The following is a 20,303-nucleotide window of genomic DNA, read 5'->3' as shown; positions in this document are numbered from 1 at the left end:
TTGGTTCCATTCTCCCCGTCACTTTCAGATACACCAATCAAAAGTAGATTTGGTCTCTTCACGTAGTCCCATATTTCTTGGAGGCTTTGTTTGTTTCTTTTTACTCTTTTTTCTCTAAACTTTCCATCTCACTTTATTTCATTCATTTGGTCTTCAATCACTGATACCCTTTCTTCCGCTTGATCGAATTGGCTGCTGAAGTTTGTGCATGCGTCACATAGTTCTCATGCCATGGTTTTCAGCTCCATCAGGTCATTTAAGGTCTTCTCTACACTGTTTATTCTAGTTAGCCATTTATCTAATCTTTTTTCGAGGTTTTTAGTTTCCTTGTGATGGGTTTGAACATCCTCCTTTAGCTCAGAGAAGTTTGTTATTACCGACCTTCTGAAGCCTCCTTCTGTCAACTCGTCAAAGTCGTTCTCTGTCCAGCTTTGTTTCATTGCTGACAAAGAGCTGCAGTCCTTTGGAAGATAAGAGGCACTCTGGTTTTTAGAATTTTCAGCTTTTCTGCTCTGGTTTCTCCTTGTCTTTGTGGTTTTATCTACCTTTGGTCTTTGATGTTGGTGACCTACAGATGGGGTTTTGGTGTTGATGTCCTTTTTGTTGATGTTGATGCTATTCCTTTCAGGTCCCTCAGCTGCAGGTCTGTTGGAGTTTGCTGGAGGTCCACTCCAGACCCTGTTTGCCTGGGTATCACCAGCGGAGGCTGCAGAACAGCAAATATTGCTGCTTGATCCTTCCTCTGGAAGCTTTGTCCCAGAGGGGTACCTGCCTGTATGAGGTGTCAGTCAGCCCCTACTGGGAGGTGTCTCCCAGTTAGGCTACACGGGTCAGGAGGAGGCAGTCTGTCCATTCTCAGAGCTCAAACGCTATGCTGGGAGAACCACTGCTCTCTTCAGAGCTGTCAGACAGGGACGTTTAATTCTGCAGAAGTTTCTGCTGCCTTTTGTTCAGCTATGCCCTGCCCTCAGAGGTGGAGTCAACAGAGGTAGCAGGCCTTGCTGAGCTGTGGTATCCTCCGCCCAGTTTGGGCTTCCCTGGCCGCTTTGTTTACCTACTCAAGCCTCAGCAATGGCAGATGCCCCTCCCCCTGCCAGGCTGCTGCCTTGCAGGTTGATCTCAGACTGCTGTGCTAGCAGTGAGCAAGGCTCCATAGGCATAGGAACCTCTGATTCAGGCATGGGATATAATCTCCTGATGTGCCATTTGCTTAAACCATTGGAAAAGCAGTATTTAGGTGGGAATGTCCCGTTTTTCCAGGTACAGTATATCACAGCTTCCCTTGGCTAGGAAAGGGAAATCCCCTGACCCCTTGTGCTTCCCAGGTGAGGTGATGCCCCCACTGCTTTGGCTTGCCCTCCATGGGCTGCACCCACTGTCCAACCAGTCCCAATGAGATGAACCATGTACCTCAGCTGGAAATGCAGAAATCACCTGTCTTTCATGTCAATCACACTGGGAGCTGGAGACCGGAGCTGTTCCTATTTGGCCATCTTGGAACAGACCACCTATGCTTTCATTTCCTATGTCCTGCAAATAAATTTAAGAAAACTTATTTAAGACCAAAATAAGTTTAACAGATATATAGCTAATTCTCAGACTAATTAGACCAAGGGAAATTGTGACCTTGAAGTAAACATAATGGAAAACGCTCTTCAGAAAATACTCTTCAGAACTGCTCTGGTTCTTGGGAAGTGGCCTATTTCTATGAAATAGGCACTGCATCTAAGAATGGTGAAGCTGAATTTAGAGAAAATAGCTCATCAACATCACTAACTCATAATGAAGTAAGCAGAGACGAGTGTCCAAGGAGTTCAACTGCAATGTCCATACTCTTAACCAATTCCCAGTATCTGTACCACAGGATTACAGTCCCTCAACAAGTCATGGCACTGAAGGAAGCTAATCCAGAGAGGACTGCCCTTGCAGCTTTGGGGGCCAAAAATGCAATTCCAGGTGATTTTAACCATCTGTAAGTTCTTGAGACTGCCACTAAGAGAAATGAGGAAATGTTTATAAAGTTTTATTTTATTTTATTTTATTTTATATTTACCTCTGGCTATAATAGCTGGTTTTTGTGAGCCAGGGGAAAAGGTAGGAGAGGCACCAAGGTCATAGGAAAGGATGGAGTGAGTGAGGGGAAAACCTTATGAAGTTTATATTATTGTAAGCAGATTCACTTTTTTCTTTTAATGCACAAGATCTTAAAGAAAAAGAACCAGCACTATTAATCAGCATTACCAAGCAGTCAGCTATGTGCTTTATGTACATTATTTCACTTAAAACTTGCATTAATCCTACAGCGATGTTCAGTCAGGATAAGGTAGGTTATCCTGTAGAAGCCAATCTCAGTAGCTTAAAATAGAATATTTACAGATCCAGGTGATTCTCATAGGCACTTGTCCTTCACTGGTGGCACAGCCTTGCAAGTCTGTATCATATCAACACATGCTTCCAAAATTGTTCCAGAAAAGAGACATTTCTGTAAAGTTTCACAATGCCAATTAATGCCTCTTTCCAGAAATGACATATTACTTCCACTTATACCTCACTGCCCAAAACAAGTTATGGCATCATGCATACACTCAGTGGGGAAGAGAATAACATTCCTTCGTTTTGGCTCAAGGCATGAGAGCCAGAAATACTGGTGAGCAGCACGATGTCTATCACAAAATGTGGCTTCCTACTTTGAAGGTGAAGAATATCAGATTGAGAGAAACATTTAACAACTTGGGCAAAATCACACCGCTCATTAATGCTATATTGGAATGCAAAGACCGTAAGTTTATGTTCTTTCCATTGCATCATGTCACTTCACATATATTTTCTTTCATATTTGTATTAATGTAACACACAAAGCAAGTATATTCCCTGCTTCGATCAATGCAGAAGTGAGCATGATAGCTTATTTCATAGCCAGATAAACAGAAGTGTACCAGTTATTGTAAGCACCACTAATATTATAATTATGTACTTTGAAATGAGTCATTCTTATTCACTATTGATAGTGAGATAAGATACTTTCAATTTTGTTGTATTGGTTGTATTTTTTATTTTTTTATTTTTTTGTTTTCTAAAGGACTTTGCAGTCATGCCTCCTGAACCAACCTCTGTTGAGCACTTACAGCATAGTAAAACTCATGGCAGGGAGTTCAAAGGAAGTACCCCAATTAGGCTAAGAACATTTTCCAGAGTCAAGGAAGCCTTCTCCACATTTAGAGCATGGTCTGTGGATCAGTGAAGACAGTAGTTCAAAGGAACTAGTCAGTTTAGTAAAATAAGTACCCTGGTTACGCATTAAATTTGCCTCTGTAAATAAAGTACAGTGAGTTTCCCTGTGATCTTATGAAGATAGTTCAGTATGATACACGTAGCACAGAGATGAAAGTAGATGAGGCTGCTTAGAATGAAATATGCCACCAAGTGATATAAAGCTTTCAAATGCTTTTGAGCAGAAGCAGAAATAATCTTACAAGTAATGTCCTTTGCAATATTTTCATTGAGCATTTGGCATTAATTTCAGGTTATTTTTTATTATGAGTAAACAATGTTTGCTGCAGGAAATGTTATAAAAATGAGGTGTAAATATGATCAATGATTTATTATAGGCTGCCTGTATCTGTTTTCATTTCTTTAAAATTATGTCTAGCTTTCGTATTATTTCATCAAGAATCCCTTGTCAATATCCACTCTGGCCAAGACATTAATTTTTTTAATTTAATAAAAATACCTCCCATATCCATATATTTTCTCTTTCACTAGCCGGCTGGCATGACTTGTCTTACTATTGGTAGAGGGTGGTGCATTAAAAAATGGAAAATAAGAGGAAGTATGATTATTGTATTTTCTATTTCAGTGGCCCACTGCTAGCTTCTGGTAGCTTTCTTCTGATGTATATCCTTCCTCAAATGTCAAGTGTTATCCTAGTTTTGAATAAATCCAGGCCAAGGTTTTTGCTAACAGTTAGCTTTTATTCTGGGGACTAGCATTTTAATAGAGGATTTGAATCCAAAGGAATGAATTCCTGTTGGAGGAACTTTTAACACAGATAATACGTGGAGGGTCAGAAGTAGGTGGGATAATGTGCACCCATTGCCTCCCACTGCCATTCATTTCACTTGTTTGGAAAGCTGACCCTGGTTTAGGGATACAGATAGTATGTAAAATAATTTTTACTCCTCCTTTGTAGTAGTATAATTTTATAGTCTGTGTTAAAAGTTTATTGAAAAAAACCCCTATTTTTAAAAAACCCGAAATTATTTACCTTTAATATTTACATGATTGCATTTTTCTTTGACAAATCTTGAAAAGTACCTATTTTTTTAATTGAATCATTATCATAGCAATGTTTTCCATTTTTTGTTTAGAACTTATTTTTAATAAATTATGTTCATACTTGACAATATGCTTCCTGAGGTTTAAAATACATTTATATGTTTTTAAAATCAGGAGAAAATTGTATATGGATAAATGCAGAACTATATTTCTGTATCTACAAGCCAGATATGGTAGGCAGAATGATGGCCACCCAAGTATCCCTGTTCTAATTCCTGGCATCTGTTACCATACATGAATAAAGGGACTTTGAAGATGGGAGTTCATCTTGAGGACCTTGAGATCCAGAGATCATTCTGGATTATCCAGGTAGGCCCAATCTAATGTCATGAATCCTTAAAAGAACCTTCTGGATAAAGAGATAATCAAGGGAAGAATGGTCAGAGAGATGGAAGAAGGCACCACAATACAACACAAAGAGACTGCCTCTACCAACTGAAAAAGACAAAACAACGGATCATCCCTAGAGTAGTCCTGCCGACATCTTGATTTTAAACCAGTGAGACCTGTTAGCTTTCTGACCTCCAGATTTTTAAGATGATGCATTTGTATTGTTTTAAGCCACTGAATTTGTGGTAGTTTGTTACAGCTACAACAGAAAAACAATAGATGGGCCTACCACCCCAAATGTACCTGATCTTGAAAGCTAAGCGGGGTCAGGCCCGGTTAGTATTTGGATGGAAGTCCAAAAAAGGCTCTTGAGACTCAGAAAAATAATACAGATTTTGATTATGAATGGGGTTTGAACTCATGCAGCACACAATATACTGGGTATTAACTTTAGCTAGAGAAAAATAAATGTGTAGGAATACAATTTAATAACAATTTGGAAAAATAAAGCTACCTACATAATTTCATTTAATGACTTTTTGTGTATAGGAGTTTTTATTCAAAATGAAAAGAGCTTTATTGATTTTTCTAATTATATGCATATCATATGAACACTGATTTACACAGAAAGAAACAAACAGTTTGTTTTTGACTTTCTGTGTCAAAATCTTATTAAGCCATTTGAAACATTAGTATCTTGAGAGATCTGCCATTAACATTTTGATGACTTGATGGAAACTGAAAACATTCTGTTCTCATTCCCAGTTGATACTTCAGTGAGTTTAGACCACTAGATTGGTAATAATTTTCCATCAGGATTTTGATATTATTGTTTCATTTTTCTTTTTGTTATACTGTCTCCCTTCCATGTTATAGTATTTTCTTGGATAACCTCTATGTAATGTTTCCAAATAAAATGGATACATTTTATATGGAAATAAAATGCCTGTTTGAATTTAAGTTTCAGATAAATATATACTTTTTTTTGGAGTAAATAGGTCTCAAATAACTATGACATCTACTTATACAAAAAAAATCATTGTTTATTCAAACTTCAAATTTGATCATCCTGTATTTTTATTTGCTAAATCTGGCAATGTTACCAGTATGATTTGGTTACCTTAAGACTGGGAGACTAAAAATATAGTTGGAAACTCTGAGCACATACAGGTTTGCTGATATTGACCTCTACAGTAGAGTGTGCTGCACAAATTTTTCAGAAATCCTTCACAATACAATCTTCACAACAGAATCTTTAGTCTTTTCTCTTAAGCTGGACAGATTCTTCAGAGAAGAATCTCCTAGTGGCCTACGTGGGATTCTAGAGTCAGCATTCTGAGAGCCCAGTAAGGAAAAGATGCTGGAAGACTGGGGTGGGAGCCTCTATATTTGACACTTAGTTCCATCATAGCCTTTTAATCTTCCTGTTTTTGGTAGAGGACTTGCTTTTTCAACTGTGCCTCTCCAAAACAACTGTTGAGCTAGGATGGCAGAGTGGCAGCATCCCAGTTCTTGGGAATTGAGAAGGGAGTATGGATTGAACTAAGGACTAGGGCAGCTCTAATAGCTACTGTCCATTGATTCTTATTTTAGACACTTGAGCTTATTTTAGTCCAGTCCCAGAGGTATTTATTGTTGGGAGATCCTGTATTTTTAAGTACTCTGAAATGTAAATTGGGGTTTCTTGGCTTTTCTCATTGTTTGAGATTTGTAATTTCTTCAGTTTACTAAATCAGCCTCTACTCATCAATTTGCTTTTCTAATTGTTATTTTATTTCCAGGTGTGTATTTTTCTGTTCTTTCCCTTCTTGTGGATTTAATTTTTAAAAAATTTCTTTCCTTTAATTTTAGCAAAGTGTAAGGAAGGTAACAAAATTAAATACCTGTGTTATCTCATTTTAAATTGGAACCCAATAGTCTTTTAAATATTGACACTGAAATGTTTTAAAAATAGGCTATAGATTATCATTAGCTTCCTTCCATAAATCTTCAAGCATGTATTAGAGATTCCAAACCATTTCTCTATATAAAAAATTAGGAACCAATTTTTAACACTTATTTGATATATTTAAGCTATGTCCAGACACACTTTGGGTTGGGTGGGGGGAGGTAGCAGAGAAAGACTGAAGAGAAATATACCAAATCTTAATAGGAATTGTTTCTAGGTTTAGACTCTGGGTTGATTTTTCCTTCTACTTTTTCTGTGCTTTGCAAATTTTTTATCATTGTTCTATTTGTAGATGAAAGTACATTAGAGAAAGGCTTTTGTAAACTACAAAACCCTCTACCAATATTTCTTGTAGTGTCTTCTATGAAACATAACTCCATGCAAAAGTATTCAATGGTTAAATATACTTGGGAAATGCCTTAAATTGTATGAGGGTAAGGACTTTGGTTTGCTCATTATTGTGCTCCCCTATCATGCAGGACAATGCCTGGTAAAGAGTAGGTACTTAGTATACATCACATTTTATCAATTCTAGGACACATATTTTTTCATTTTTAGTGCCATTAAATTTTAATCGGTGGCATCTTCTGATGTTGGCTGAGTGGCAGTAGGGTCTTACTTTTCATTACCTACACATACTTGAACCTGCTTCTTATTCCTGCTGGCGTTAGTGACAACTCAAACCCATGAGTGTGTCAGTCAACAAACCACTCCAAGACCATTTGGGAGAAGGAATATGACTCCTGATTGCTATATGCAAACATGTCTTTGACATATTTGGTAAAATTAAAAATAGGCTGTATTAATCTGTTTTCATGCTGCTGCTAAGGACATACCTGAGACTGGACAATTTACAAAAGATAGAAATTTAGTGGACTTACAGTTCCATAGGGCTGGGGAGGCCTCACAATCATGGCAGAAGGTGAAAGGCACATCTCACATGGCGACAGACAAGAGAATAGAGCTTGTGCAGGGAAACTCCCCTTTTTAAAACCATCAGACCTCTTGAGACATTCACTGTCACAAGAATGGCATGGGAGAGAACTGCCCCCATAATTCAATTACCTCCCACCAGGTGCCTCCCACAACACATGGGAATTCAAGGTGAGATTTGGTTGGGGACACAACCAAACCATATCATTTGTCCCTGGCCCTTCTCAAGTCTCATATCTTCACATTTCAAAACCAATCCTTCCAAACAATCCCCCAAAGTCTTAATTTATTTGGCATTAGCTCAGAAGCCCACAGTCCAAAGTCTTATCTGAGACAAGGCAAGTCCCTTCTGCCTATGAGCCTGTAAAATTAAAAGCAAGTTAGTTACTTCCTAGATATAACTGGGATATAGGCATTGGGTAAATATAGCCATTCAAAATGGGAGAAATTGGCCAAAATGAAGGTGCTACAAGCCCCATACAAATCTGAAATCCAGTGAAGCAGTCAAATCTTAAAGCTCCAAAATGATTTCCTTTGACCTCATGTCTCACACCCAGGTCATGCTGATGCAAGAGGTGGGTTCCCATGGTCTTGAACAGCTACCCCTTGTGGCTTTGCAGGGTACAGCCACCTTCCCAGCTGCTTCCATGGGCTGGTGTTGAGTGTCTGCAGCTTTTCCAGGCACAAGATGCAAGCTTTCAGTAGGTCTACCATTCTGGGGTCTGGAGGACAGTGGCCCTCTTCTCACAGCTCCACTAAGAAGTGCCCCAATAGGGACTCTGTGTGGGGGCTCTGACCCCACATTTCCCTTCTGCACTGCCCTAGCAGAGGTTCTCCATGAGGGCCCCACGTCTGCAGCAAACTTCTGCCTGCGAATCTAGGCATTTCCATACATCTTCTGAAATCTAGACAGGGGTTCCCTGTGCACTGGCAGGTACAGCACCATATAGAAGCTTCCAAGGCTTGGGGCTTGTACCCTCTGAAGCCACAGCCTGAACTCTATGTTGGCCTCTTCACCCATGGCTGGAGCTGCTGGGACACAGGGCACCAAGTTACTAGGCTGTACAGAGCACAGGAACCCTGGGCCTGACCCACAAAACCATTTAGTCCTTCCTAGGCCTCCGGACCAGTGATTGGAGGGGCTGCTGTGAAGACCTCTGACATGCCCTGGAGACATTTTCTCCATTGTCTTGGGGATTAACATTCGGCTCCTCATTACTTAGGCAAATTTCTGCAGCTGGATTGAATTTCTCCTCAGCAAATAGAATTTTCTTTTCTATTACATTTTCAGGCTGCAAATTTCCAAACTTTTGTGCTCTGTTTCCCTTATAAAACTGAATGCCTTTAACAGCACCCAAGTCACATCTTGAATGCTTTGCTGCTTAGAAATTTTTTTCTGCCAGACACCCTAAATCATCTCTGTCAAAGTTCCACAGATCTCTAGGGTAGTGACAAAATGCCACCAGTCTCTTTGCAAAAACACAGCAAGAGTTACCTTTGCTGTAGTTCCCAACAAGTTCCCTATTTGCATCCAAGACCACTTCAGCCTGGACTTTATTGTCCATATCATTATCAGCATTTTGGGCAAAGCCATTCAACAAGTCCCTAGGAAGTTCCAAAATTTCCCACATTTTCCTTTCTTATTTTGAGCCCTCCAAACTGTTCCAGCCTCTGCTTGTTACTTAGTTCCAAATTTGCTTCCACATTTTTGGGTATCTTTTCAGCAGCACCCCATTCTCGGTACCAATTTACTGTATTAGTTCATTTTCATGCTGCCAATAAAGACATATCTGAGACTGGGCAATTTACAAAAGAAAGAGGTTTAATGGCTGGAGAGGCCTCACAATCATGGCGGAAGATGAAAGGCATGTCTCACACGGTGGCAGACAAGAGAAGAGAGCTTGTGCAGGGAAACTCTCCTTTTTAAAACCATCAGGTCATGTGAGACATTCACTATCATGAGAACAGCACAAGAAACACCTATCACCACCATGATTCAATTACGTCCCATCGGGTACCTCCCACAACACGTGGGATTTCAAGATGAGATTTTGGTGGGGACACAGTGAAACCATATCATATGACATCATCAAAACTAAGAAATGTCATTGGCTTGGAAGAAAATCTTAGATCCTTCCTTAGAAACGTTTCAGCCTTGATGCTGTTGATGGAACAGAGGACATTATATGTGGAACAACATGAGTATCAATGACACTGGGCCAAAAAGTGACCTAGTATAGTTAAACTTTGAGTGTAAAATACTATAATTGACCCTTGAACAACATGAATTTGAACTACATGGGTCTAATTATTTGTGTATTTTTTAAATAAACACATTGGAAAATTTTTGGAGATTTGTAACAATTTATAAAAAAAAAACATGCAAACTGTTTAGCCTAGAAATCTAGGAAATATTCAGAAAAAGTTATGTATGTCATAAATGCATCAAATACATGTAGACACAAGTCTATTTTTATCATTTACTACCATAAAATATGCACAGCTCTATTATAAATAGTTAAAATTTATCAAAACTTACACACATCCCTTACAGATCATACATACATACCATGGTACCAAATGAAAAAAAAAAGCAAAGATGCAGTATTAAATCATAACTGCATAAAATTAACTGTAGGCATACTGTAATGTTGTAATAATTTCATAGGCATCTCCTGTTGCTATGGCAGTGAGCTCCAGTTTTGGTAGTATCTGCTTAAAATGCCATGTGATGCTAATCATCTCCATGTGAGCCATTCATCTCTCCAGCAAACTGCACGTTACATTAAAAAATTGTCCCTCACAGTTCTTGTGCATTTTTCATCATGTTTTGTGCAATATCCTAAATCTTGAATGACACCATGGGACCCATATTAAGTGCTCTAGTGATGCTGGAAGTGCTCCCAAGAAAAAGAGAAAAGGATGACATTACAAAAAACGTTGAATTGCTTGACATGTACTTTAGATTGAGGTCTGCAGATGCCGTTTCTTGCTATTTCAAGATAAACAAATCCATTGTAAGGAATATTGTAAAAAAAAAGAAACAAATTCATAAAGTCACTGCAGCTATGTCAGCAGGCACAAAAATCATGCATTTTTTGCAAAATACCTTTTTATCTTGCATTGAAAATGCAGCTCTTATATGGGTCCAGGATTTCTATACAAAAGGCATACCTTTAGACTCTAATATGATTCGAGAAAAAGCAAAGTCATTATATGACAACTTGAAGCAAAAAGAAGGTGAAAGATCTAAAGCTGGAGAATTTAGTGCCAGCAAAGGATGGCTTGATACTTTTAGTAAAAATGTCAAGATAACAGAAGCAGCTTCTCCTGACCAAGAGGGAATACGTGAGTTTCCAGACACTATTAAGAAAATGATTAAGGGGGAAAATATATCTGTCTGAAGACTTTTTAATGAAGATGAAAGTGTGCCCTATTCTAGAAAAAAAACATGTCACTAAGGATGTTTATTAGTAAGAAAGCGAAGTGAGCACCAAGATTTAAGGCAGGAACAGGCTAACTCTACTGTTTTGCACAAAGGCAGTAAAGTTTATAATCCAGACTACTTTTATATATAAAGCTGCTAACCTCTGAGCCTTGAAGGGAAAAGATAAACACCAGCTGCTAGTCTTTTGGTTGTACAACAAGAAGTCCTGGACAATGAGAACCTTTTTTTCTGGATTGGTTCCACCAATGCTTTGTCTCTGAAATCAGGAAGTACCTTGCCAGTGAGGGAGTGCCTTTTAAAGTTCTTATGATATTGGACAATAACCCTGGTGACCGAGAAATCCATGAGTTAAACACTGAAGGCATCAACGTGATATGCTTGTCCCCAAACACATATAATTTAGCCTTAGTCCAGATTAGAGAGTCATAAGGACCTTTAAGGCCCATTACAAGGGCTATTCTATGGAAAGGATTGTCAGTGCTATGGAAGGGACCCCAATAAAGAGAACATCTTGAACATCTGGAAGGATTACATCACTGAGGATGCCATCATCGTTACAGAAAAAGTTGTGAAAGCCATCAAGCCCCAAACCATAAATTCCTGCTGGAGTAAACTGTATCTAGATGTTCTGCATGACTTCATAAGATTTATGACAGATCAAATTAAGGAAATCATGAAAGAGATTGTGGATATCGCCAAAAAAAAAAAAAGGTGAGAAGTGCAAGATTTTGAGATACAGATCCTGGAAAAATTCAAGAGCTAATAGACACCACGCCATAGGAGTTAACAGAAGATAACTTGATGGAGATAAGTGTTTCTAAATCAGTGCCACATGAAGAGGGAGAAATTGTAGAAAAAACCGTGCTAGAAAACAAGACAATCTGGGAGAAGTTTCAGTGATTCAAGACAGCCTTGACTTCTTTCTAAGACATCGGCCCTTCTATGATATGGGCACTGAAACTAAAGCAAACGGTAGAAGAAGGATTGGCACCATATAGAAATATTTTTAAAGAAATGAAAAAGCAAAAAAGTCAGACGAGAATGAAAATGTATTTCCATAAAGTTATACTAAGTTTGCCTGCCTCTCCTGTCTCTTTTCCACCTCCTCCATCTCTTCTGCCTCTGCTACTCCTGTCTGTGCAAGACCAAGCCTTCCTCTTCCTTCTCACCCTACTCAATGTGAAGATGAGAAGGATGGAGACCTCTTGATGATCCACTTCCACTCAGTGAATATATGTTTTCTTCGTTATGATTTTCTTAACATTTTTTCTCTAGCTTACTGTATTGTAAGTATGCATTATATAATACATATAACATACAAAATATGTGTTAATTTACTGTTCTTGTTATCAGTAAGGTCTCCAGTCAACAGCAGGCTATTAGTACTTAAGTTTTTGAGGAATCAAAAGTTATATACAGATTTTTTGACTTTGCGAGATGTTGTTCAAAGGTTAATTGTATTGGGAATGTCTTATATGGTTTATTTTCCTTTTAATGTAAATACAAGAAAGATATGTATTCGAAATCTTTGCCTAAATAAGTCTAAGGAGGCTCTTTTAGTAAGCATAAAATAAAAATACTGAGACTTAAGAGACCTTCATCTTTAAGAAGGTCATTGCATAACCGTGTCAGTTTTATTTCAACAGATAGCACTGTCAGGCCTCTGAGCCTAAGCTAAGCTATCATATCCCCTGTGACCTGCACATACACATCCAGATGGCCGGTTCCTGCCTTAACTGATGACATTCCACCACAAAAGAAGTGAAAATGGCCTGTTCCTGCCTTAACTGATGACATTGTCTTGTGAATTCCTTCTCCTGGCTCATCCTGGCTCAAAAGTTCCCCTACTGAGCACCTTGTGACCCCCACTCTGCCCACCAGAGAACAACCCCCCTTTGACTGTAATTTTCATTTATCTACCCAAATCCTATAAAACGGCCCCACCCTTATCTCCGTTCACTGACTCTCTTTTTGGACTCAGCCCGCCTGCACCCAGGTGATTAAAAGCTTTATTGCTCACACAAAACCTGTTTGGTGGTCTCTTCACAGGGATGCGCATGAAATTTGGTGCCGTGACTTGGATTGGGGGACCTCCCTTGGGAGATCAATCCCCTGTCCTCCTGCTCTTTGCTCCATGAGAAAGGTCCACCTATGACCTCAAGTCTTCAGACTGACCAGCCCAAGAAACATCTCACCAATTTCAAATCCGGTAAGCGGCCTCTTTTTACTCTCTTCTCCAGCCTCCCTCACTATCCCTCAACCTCTTTCTCCTTTCAATCTTGGCACCACACTTCAATCTCTCCCTTGTCTTAATTTCAGTTCCTTTCATTTTCTGGTAGAGACAAAGGAGACACATTTTATCCGTGGACCCAAAACTCCGGCGCCAGTCACGGACTAGGGAAGGCAGCCTTCCCTTGGTGTTTAATCATTGCAGGGACACCTCTCTGATTATTCACCCAGGTTTCAGAGGTGTCAGACCACGCAGGGACGCCTGCCTTGGTCTTTCACCCTTAGCAGCAAGTCTCACTTTTCTGGGGGAGGAGCAAGTACCCCAACCCCTTCTCTCCATGTCTCTATTCCTTCTCCACCTTTCTAGGGGGCAAGAAACCCCCAACCCCTTCTCCTTCACCCTTAGTGGCAAGTCCTGCTTTTTCTGGGGGAGGGGCAAGTACCCCAACCTCGTATCTCTGCTCCCCGATCACTTATTTTCGCACTCCGACCTCTTATATCTCTGTGCCCCAATCACTTATTTCCGTGGCCCAACCTCTTATATCTCTGCACCCTGATCCCTTATTTTCACACCCTGACCTCTTATCTCTGTGCCCCAATCCCTTTCCTGCTTTTCTGGAAAGTGAGAACCCCCAAACTGCTTCCCTCTGTGTCTCTACTCTCCCTTTTCTTTAAACTTGCCTCCTTCACTATAGGCAACCTTCCACCCTCCATTCCTCCTTCTTCTCCCTTAGCCTGTGTTCTTAAGAACATAAAACCTCTTCAACTCTCACCTGACCTAAAACCTAAATGCCTTATTTTCTTCTACAATGCCACTTGACCCCAATACAAACTCGACAGTAGTTCTAAATGGCCAGAAAATGGCATTTTCGATTTCTCCATCCTACAAGACCTAAATAATTTTTATCAAAAAATAGGCAAATAGTCTGAGGTGCCTGACATCCAGGCATTCTTTTACACATCGATCCCTCCCTACTCTCTGTGCCCAGTGCAACTCGTCCCAAATCTTCCTTCTTTCCCTCCCGCCTGTCCCCTCAGTCCCAACCCCAACCATCACTGAGTCTTTCCAATCTTCCTTTTCTACAGACCCATCTGACCTCTCCCCTCCTCCCCAGGCTGCTCCTCGCCAGGCTGAACTAGGTCCCAATTCTTCCTCAGCCTCCGCTCCTCCACCCTATAATCTTTTTATCACCTCCCCTCCTCACACCTGGTCAGGTTTACAGTTTCATTCCGTGAGTTGCCCTCCCCCACCTGCCCAGCAATTTCCTCTTAAAAACGTGGCTGAAGCTAAAGGTATAATCAAGGTTAATGCTCCTTTTTCTTTATCAGACCTCTCCCAAATCAGTAACCATTTAGGCTCTTTCATCAAATATGAAAAACCCAGCCCAGTTCATGGCTCCTTCGGCAGCAACCCTGAGACACTTTACAGCCCTAGACCCTAAAAGGTCAAAAGGCCATCTTATTCTCAATATACATTTTATTACTCAATCCGCTCCCGACATTAAATAGAACTCCAAAAATTAAATTCCAGCCCTTAAACCCCACAACAGGACTTAATTAACCTCACCTTCAAGGTGTACAATAATAGAGTAGAGCCCGCCAAGTGGCAACATATTTCTGAGTTGCAATTCTTTGCCTCCACTGTGAGACAAACCCCAGCCACATCTTCAGCACACAAGAACTCTAAACACTTGAACCGCAGCTGCCAAAGTTTCCTCCAGAACCTCCTCCCCCAGGAGCTTGCTACAAGTGCTGGAAATCTGGCCACTAGGCCAAGGAATGCCCACAGCCCAGGATTCCTCCTGAGCCGTGTCCCATCTGTGCAGGACCCCACTGAAAATTGGACTGTTCAACTCACCTGGCAGCCACTTCCAGAGCCCCTAGAACTCTGGCCCAAGGCTCTCTGACTGACTCCTTCCCAGATCTTCTTGGCTTAGCAGCTGAAGACTGACACTGCCCAATCGCCTCAGAAGCCTACAGGACCATCACAGACACTCTGAGTAACTCTCACAGTAGAAAGTAAGTCTGTCCCCTTCTTAATATGGAGGCTACTCACTCCATGTTACCTTATTTTCAAAGGCCTGTCTCCCTTGCTTCCATAACTGTTGTGCATATTGACGGCCAGGCTTCTAAACCTCTTAAAACTCCCCAACTCTGGTGCCAACTTAGACAATACTCTTTTAAGAACACCTTTTTAGTTATCCCCACCTGCCCAGTTCCCTTATTAGGCCGAGACACTTGAACTAAATTATCTGCTTCCCTGACTGTTCCTAGGCTACAGCCACACCTCATTGCTGCCTTTTCCCCCAGTTCAAAGCTTCCTTCCCTCCCCTTGTATCTCCCCACCTTAACCCATAAGTATGACACCTCTACTCCCTCCTTAGTGACCGATCATGCACCCCTTACCATCCCATTAAAACCTAATCACTCTTACCCTGCTCAATGCCAATATCCCATCCCACAGCATGCTTTGAAAGGATTAAAGCCTGTTATCACTTGCCTGTTACAGCATGGCCTTTTAAAGCCTATAAACTCTTCTTACCATTCCTCCATTTTACCTGTCTTAAAACCAGACAAGGCTTAGAGGTTAGTTCAGAATCTGTGCCTTATCAACCAAATTGTTTTGCCTATCCACCCCATGGTGCCAAACCCATATACTCTCCTATCCTCAATACCTCCCTCCACAATCCATTATTCTGTTCTAGATCTCAAACATGCTTTCTTTATTGCACCCTTCATCCCAGCCTCTCTTCACTTTCACTTAGACTGACCCTGACACCCATTAGGCTCAGCAAATTACCCAGGCTGTATTGGTGCAAGACTTCGCAGATAGCTCCCATTACTTCAGTCAAGCCCAAATTTCATCCTCATCTGTTACCTATCTTGGCATAATGCTCATAAAAACATACGTGCTCTCCCTGCTGATCATGTCTGATTAATCTCCCAAACCTCAATCCCTTAAAAACAACAACTCCTTTCCATCCTAAGCATAGTTAGTGTGGTCAGAATTCTTACACAAGAGCCAGGACAGCACCCTGTAGCCTTTCTGTCCAAACAACTTGACCTTACTGTTTTAGCCTAGCCCTCATGTCTGCGTGCAGCAGCTGCCACTGCTTTAATATTTTAGAGGCCCTAAAAGTCACAAACTATGCTCAACTCACTCTCTACATTTCTCATAACTTCCAAAATCTATTTTCTTCCTCATACCTGATGCATATACTTTCTGCTCCCCGGCTCTTTCAGCTGTACTCAATCTTTGTTAAGTCCCACAATTACCATTGTTCCTGGCCCGAACTTCAATCTGGCCTCCCACATTATTCTAGATACCACACCTGACCCTCATGACTGTATCTCTCTGATCCACCTGACATTCACCCCATTTCCCCATATTTCCTTCTTTCCTGTGCCTCACCCTGATCACGCTTGATTTATTGATGGCAGTTCCACCAGGCCTAATCGCCACGCAGCAGCAAAGGCAGGCTATGCTATAGTACAAGACACTAGCCTGCCTCTTAGAACCTCTCATTTTCTTTCCATCGTGGAAATCTATCCTCAAGGAAATAACTTCTTAGTGTTCCATCTGCTATTCTCCTACTCTTCAGGGATTATTCAGGCCCCTTACCTTCCCTACACATCAAGCTCGAGGATTTGCCCCAACCCAGGACTAGCAAATTAGCTTTACTCAACATGCCCCAAGTCAGATAACTAAAATACCTCTTAGTCTAGGTAGACACTTTCACTGGATAGGTAGAGGCCTTTCCTACAGGGTCTGAGAAGGCCACCGCAGTCTTTTCTTCCCTTCTGTCAGACATAATTCCTCAGTTTAGCCTTCCCACATCTATACAGTCTGATAACAGACCAGCCTTTATTAGTCAAATCAGCCAAGCAGTTTTTCAGGCTCTTAGTATTCAGTGAAACCTTTATATCCCTTACGGTCTTCCGTCTTCAAGGAAAGTAGAATGGACTACAGGTCTTTTAAAAACACACCTCACCAAGCTCAGCCACCAACTTAAAAAGGACTGGACAATAATTTTACCGCTTTCCCTTCTCAGAAGTCAGACCTGTCCTCAGAATGCTACAAGGTACAGCCCATTTGAGCTCCTGTATAGACGCTCCTTTTTATTAGGCCCCAGTCTCATTCCAGACACCAGACCAACTTAGACTGTGCCCAAAAAAACCTTGTCATCCCTACTATCTTCTGTCTAGTCATACTCCTATTCACTGTTCTCAACTACTCATACATGCCCTGCTCTTGTTTACACTGCCAGTTTACACTGTTTCTCCAAGCCATCACAGCTGATATCTCCTGGTGCTATCCCCAAACTGCCACTCTAAACTCTTGAAGTAAATAAATAATCTTTGCTGGCAGGACTATGCTGAATTTCCTTAGGCACTCTCTAATCAGATGTCCTAGGTCCTTCCAATTCTTAGACCTTTTATACCTGTTTTTCTCCTTCTCTTATTCCATTTAGTTTTTCAATTCATACAAAACCATATCCAGGCCATCACCAATAATTCTACACCAAAAATGTTCCTTCTAACAACCCCACAACATCACCCCTTACCACAAAATCTTCCTTCAGCTTAATCTCTCCCACTCTAGGTTCCCACGCCTCCCCTAATCCCGCTCGAAGCAGCCCTGAGAAACATCACCCATTATCTCTCCATACCACCCCCCAAAATTTTCACCGTCCCAACACTTTACCACTATTTTGTTTTACTTTTCTTATTAATATGAGAAGACAGGAATGTCAGGCCTCTGAGCCCAAGCTAAGCCATCATATCCGCTGTGACCTGCACATACACATCCAGATGGCAGGTTCCTGCCTTAACTGATGACGTTCCACCACAAAAGAAGTGAAAATGGCCTGTTCCTGCCTTAACTGATGACACTGTCTTGTGAAATTCCTTCTCCTGGCTCATCCTGGCTCAAAAGTTCCCCTACTGAGCACCTTGTGACCCCCACTCTGCCCTCCAGAGAACAACCCCCTTTGACTGTAATTTTCCTTTACCTACCCAAATCCTATAAAACGGACCCATCCTTATCTCCGTTCACTGCCTCTCTTTTTGGACTCAGCCCGCCTGCACCTAGGTGATTAAAAGCTTTATTGCTCACACAAATCCTGTTTAGTGGTCTCTTCACACGGACGCGCATGAAAGGCACCTTGCTATGTTGCCCAGGTTGGCCTCAAACTACTGAGCTCATGTGATCCTCCCGCCTTTTCCTCCCGAGTTGCTGGGGCTACAGGTGCATGCCAAGGTACCTGACTCCAGTGCCATGTTTTAGTTAGCAGTATTTTTCATTTATTAATGGAAGATAAATTAATTCTTCATCATACAATTAAAAGGAAGTCAGGGTAAATGAAATACAGTATTGTTAATGGAACATTAAAGTTGCTGTTAAGTCTTGTAAAAAAATAGTGTGTCTAATTACCCCTTCCCCAAACCTATTTGATCAAGAAATTGTTTTTATGTAACATAGTTTAATCCTTAGAACTAGTGTTCAGTGGAATTTCATTTAGGAGACGCAATGTTATATAAAACATTCATTTTTGTTATTATAACATTACGATCTCATAGTGGGTTCAAATGTCATAAGTAAATTGTTGTTGAATGGAAATGAGAACACAGATCTCATCTCTTGTTATCATCCAATTTTTAAATCTATTTTCCTTGTTTCCTTTTTCAAAGAATTGCTAGTAAAGCAACAGCTAGGAACCATTCAGGAGTTAAACCCATGCTATAGAATTCTATGTATCAACAGGAGTTCAATAAATACAACATTTGGAGTTTTTGCTATTAGGAACAGAAATAATATAGATAAATTATATGAAAGATACCTTTTAAAAGTCATTCTAGTAAGAAACATGTAAAATATTTCATGAATTCTCCTTCATGGTAGAAACACAGTCTAAAAATAACTGATTAAAATGTGCACAGAAGGAGGAGGTAGGAAAGAACTAAGACGCATGCTTAGAGTGCAAATGAGATAATTAGTTCTTAGAGGATCAGTAGTTGGTCATATTTTCACTCTATTCAGACATATTCTCTATATTACAACTTTTAGTACTTATAGTAGAAGTACTAAGTAAGAGTTTTTTGGCGGAGTTATGGGGAGTGTCCTTCATGAATTTGGAACTGAAGGAATTTAGATTGATATATAGATAATGGATCAAAGCAGAGACATGCAAAGACTGTTTAGAGAGGCCAGATAGCTTCCAGGCTCACAAAACTTGACACCAATCTGGATTAATGTATTAACAGAACTTAAAAAAACTGCAAACGAGAGAAGGGATTGGACTGCGATAGAAGCATGGAAAGTTGAGAATCACAGAGGCATAAAACAGCAGTCTCATCCTGACTCCATTGTGGGTAGCACTTCTGATCCAGATGCACAACTCTTTCCTGACCCTTTGGCATATATATCCTTTATGTAAAGAAGAATGTTGATAGGACTTAGGAGGCATTTATTCTTCATTCCTTCTGTGAAAGGATTCCGTAAGAGAAATAGTCCTCTTAATCCTTCCCACAAGAGAATAAATGTCTTATCTAATTAGTGAAATTTGTGGAAGAAAAATGACATTCTTTGCTCTCTCTGTCTCATATTATCTGTTTCTCTCTTCTCTCCCTCTCTCTCTGTCTCACCACCCCGTTCCGGAAAATGGTCTCTTAGCACAGGTGGGATGCTACATGCATTTTGGTCCTCTACTGCCCTGTGGTTAGGGGCATGGCTAGGGAGGTAACTGGGTTTGAAGAGTTGTATCATAACAAGGTTAGTAATCTAATCTATTGAAGAAATATTTTCAAGTTCATTTAGTTGCATTGTCAAAGCTGTGTCTCTAACCTAGCCTTAATCAGTAATAAAGCTGACACTTTGAGCGCCATCTGTTTAACTCCATATTTGCCTTTTAGTTGGTACCAAACTTGGCAGGGAAGGAAGGGCTGCTGTCTATTAGTGTCCTCCAAACTCTGGCAGATATGTCAGATTATTTCATGCTGAGGTCATTAATTATCCAAATAATATACATAACTCCTCTTATTCTGATTCCATACTCACCAGGCAGCTTTCAGATAATAACT

General features: G+C 40.4%; 1 protein-coding gene across 3 annotated transcripts in view; it reads left to right on the top strand.

Annotated features, from left to right (window-relative positions):
* TSPAN12 (tetraspanin 12) overlaps positions 1 to 20,303 on the top strand; it is a 167,905-nt gene that overhangs the window by 48,563 nt on the left and 99,039 nt on the right. The window contains exons 2-3 of one of the 3 annotated variants that reach the window (XM_063642166.1): positions 13,044 to 13,203; positions 15,050 to 15,242. The exons of 1 other annotated variant lie outside the window; for it this stretch is intronic. The gene's annotated coding sequence lies outside the window, so the exon portion shown is untranslated. The remainder of the gene's footprint in view (positions 1 to 13,043; positions 13,204 to 15,049; positions 15,243 to 20,303) is intronic. One more of the 3 variants, XM_063642167.1, reaches the window with a different exon arrangement.

This window comes from Symphalangus syndactylus, chromosome 6, assembly GCF_028878055.3.
Source record: "Symphalangus syndactylus isolate Jambi chromosome 6, NHGRI_mSymSyn1-v2.1_pri, whole genome shotgun sequence".
Lineage (NCBI taxonomy): Eukaryota > Metazoa > Chordata > Mammalia > Primates > Hylobatidae > Symphalangus > Symphalangus syndactylus.
The sequence above is the reverse complement of the archived record's forward strand: the minus strand, read 5'-3'. Positions and strand labels throughout refer to the sequence as shown.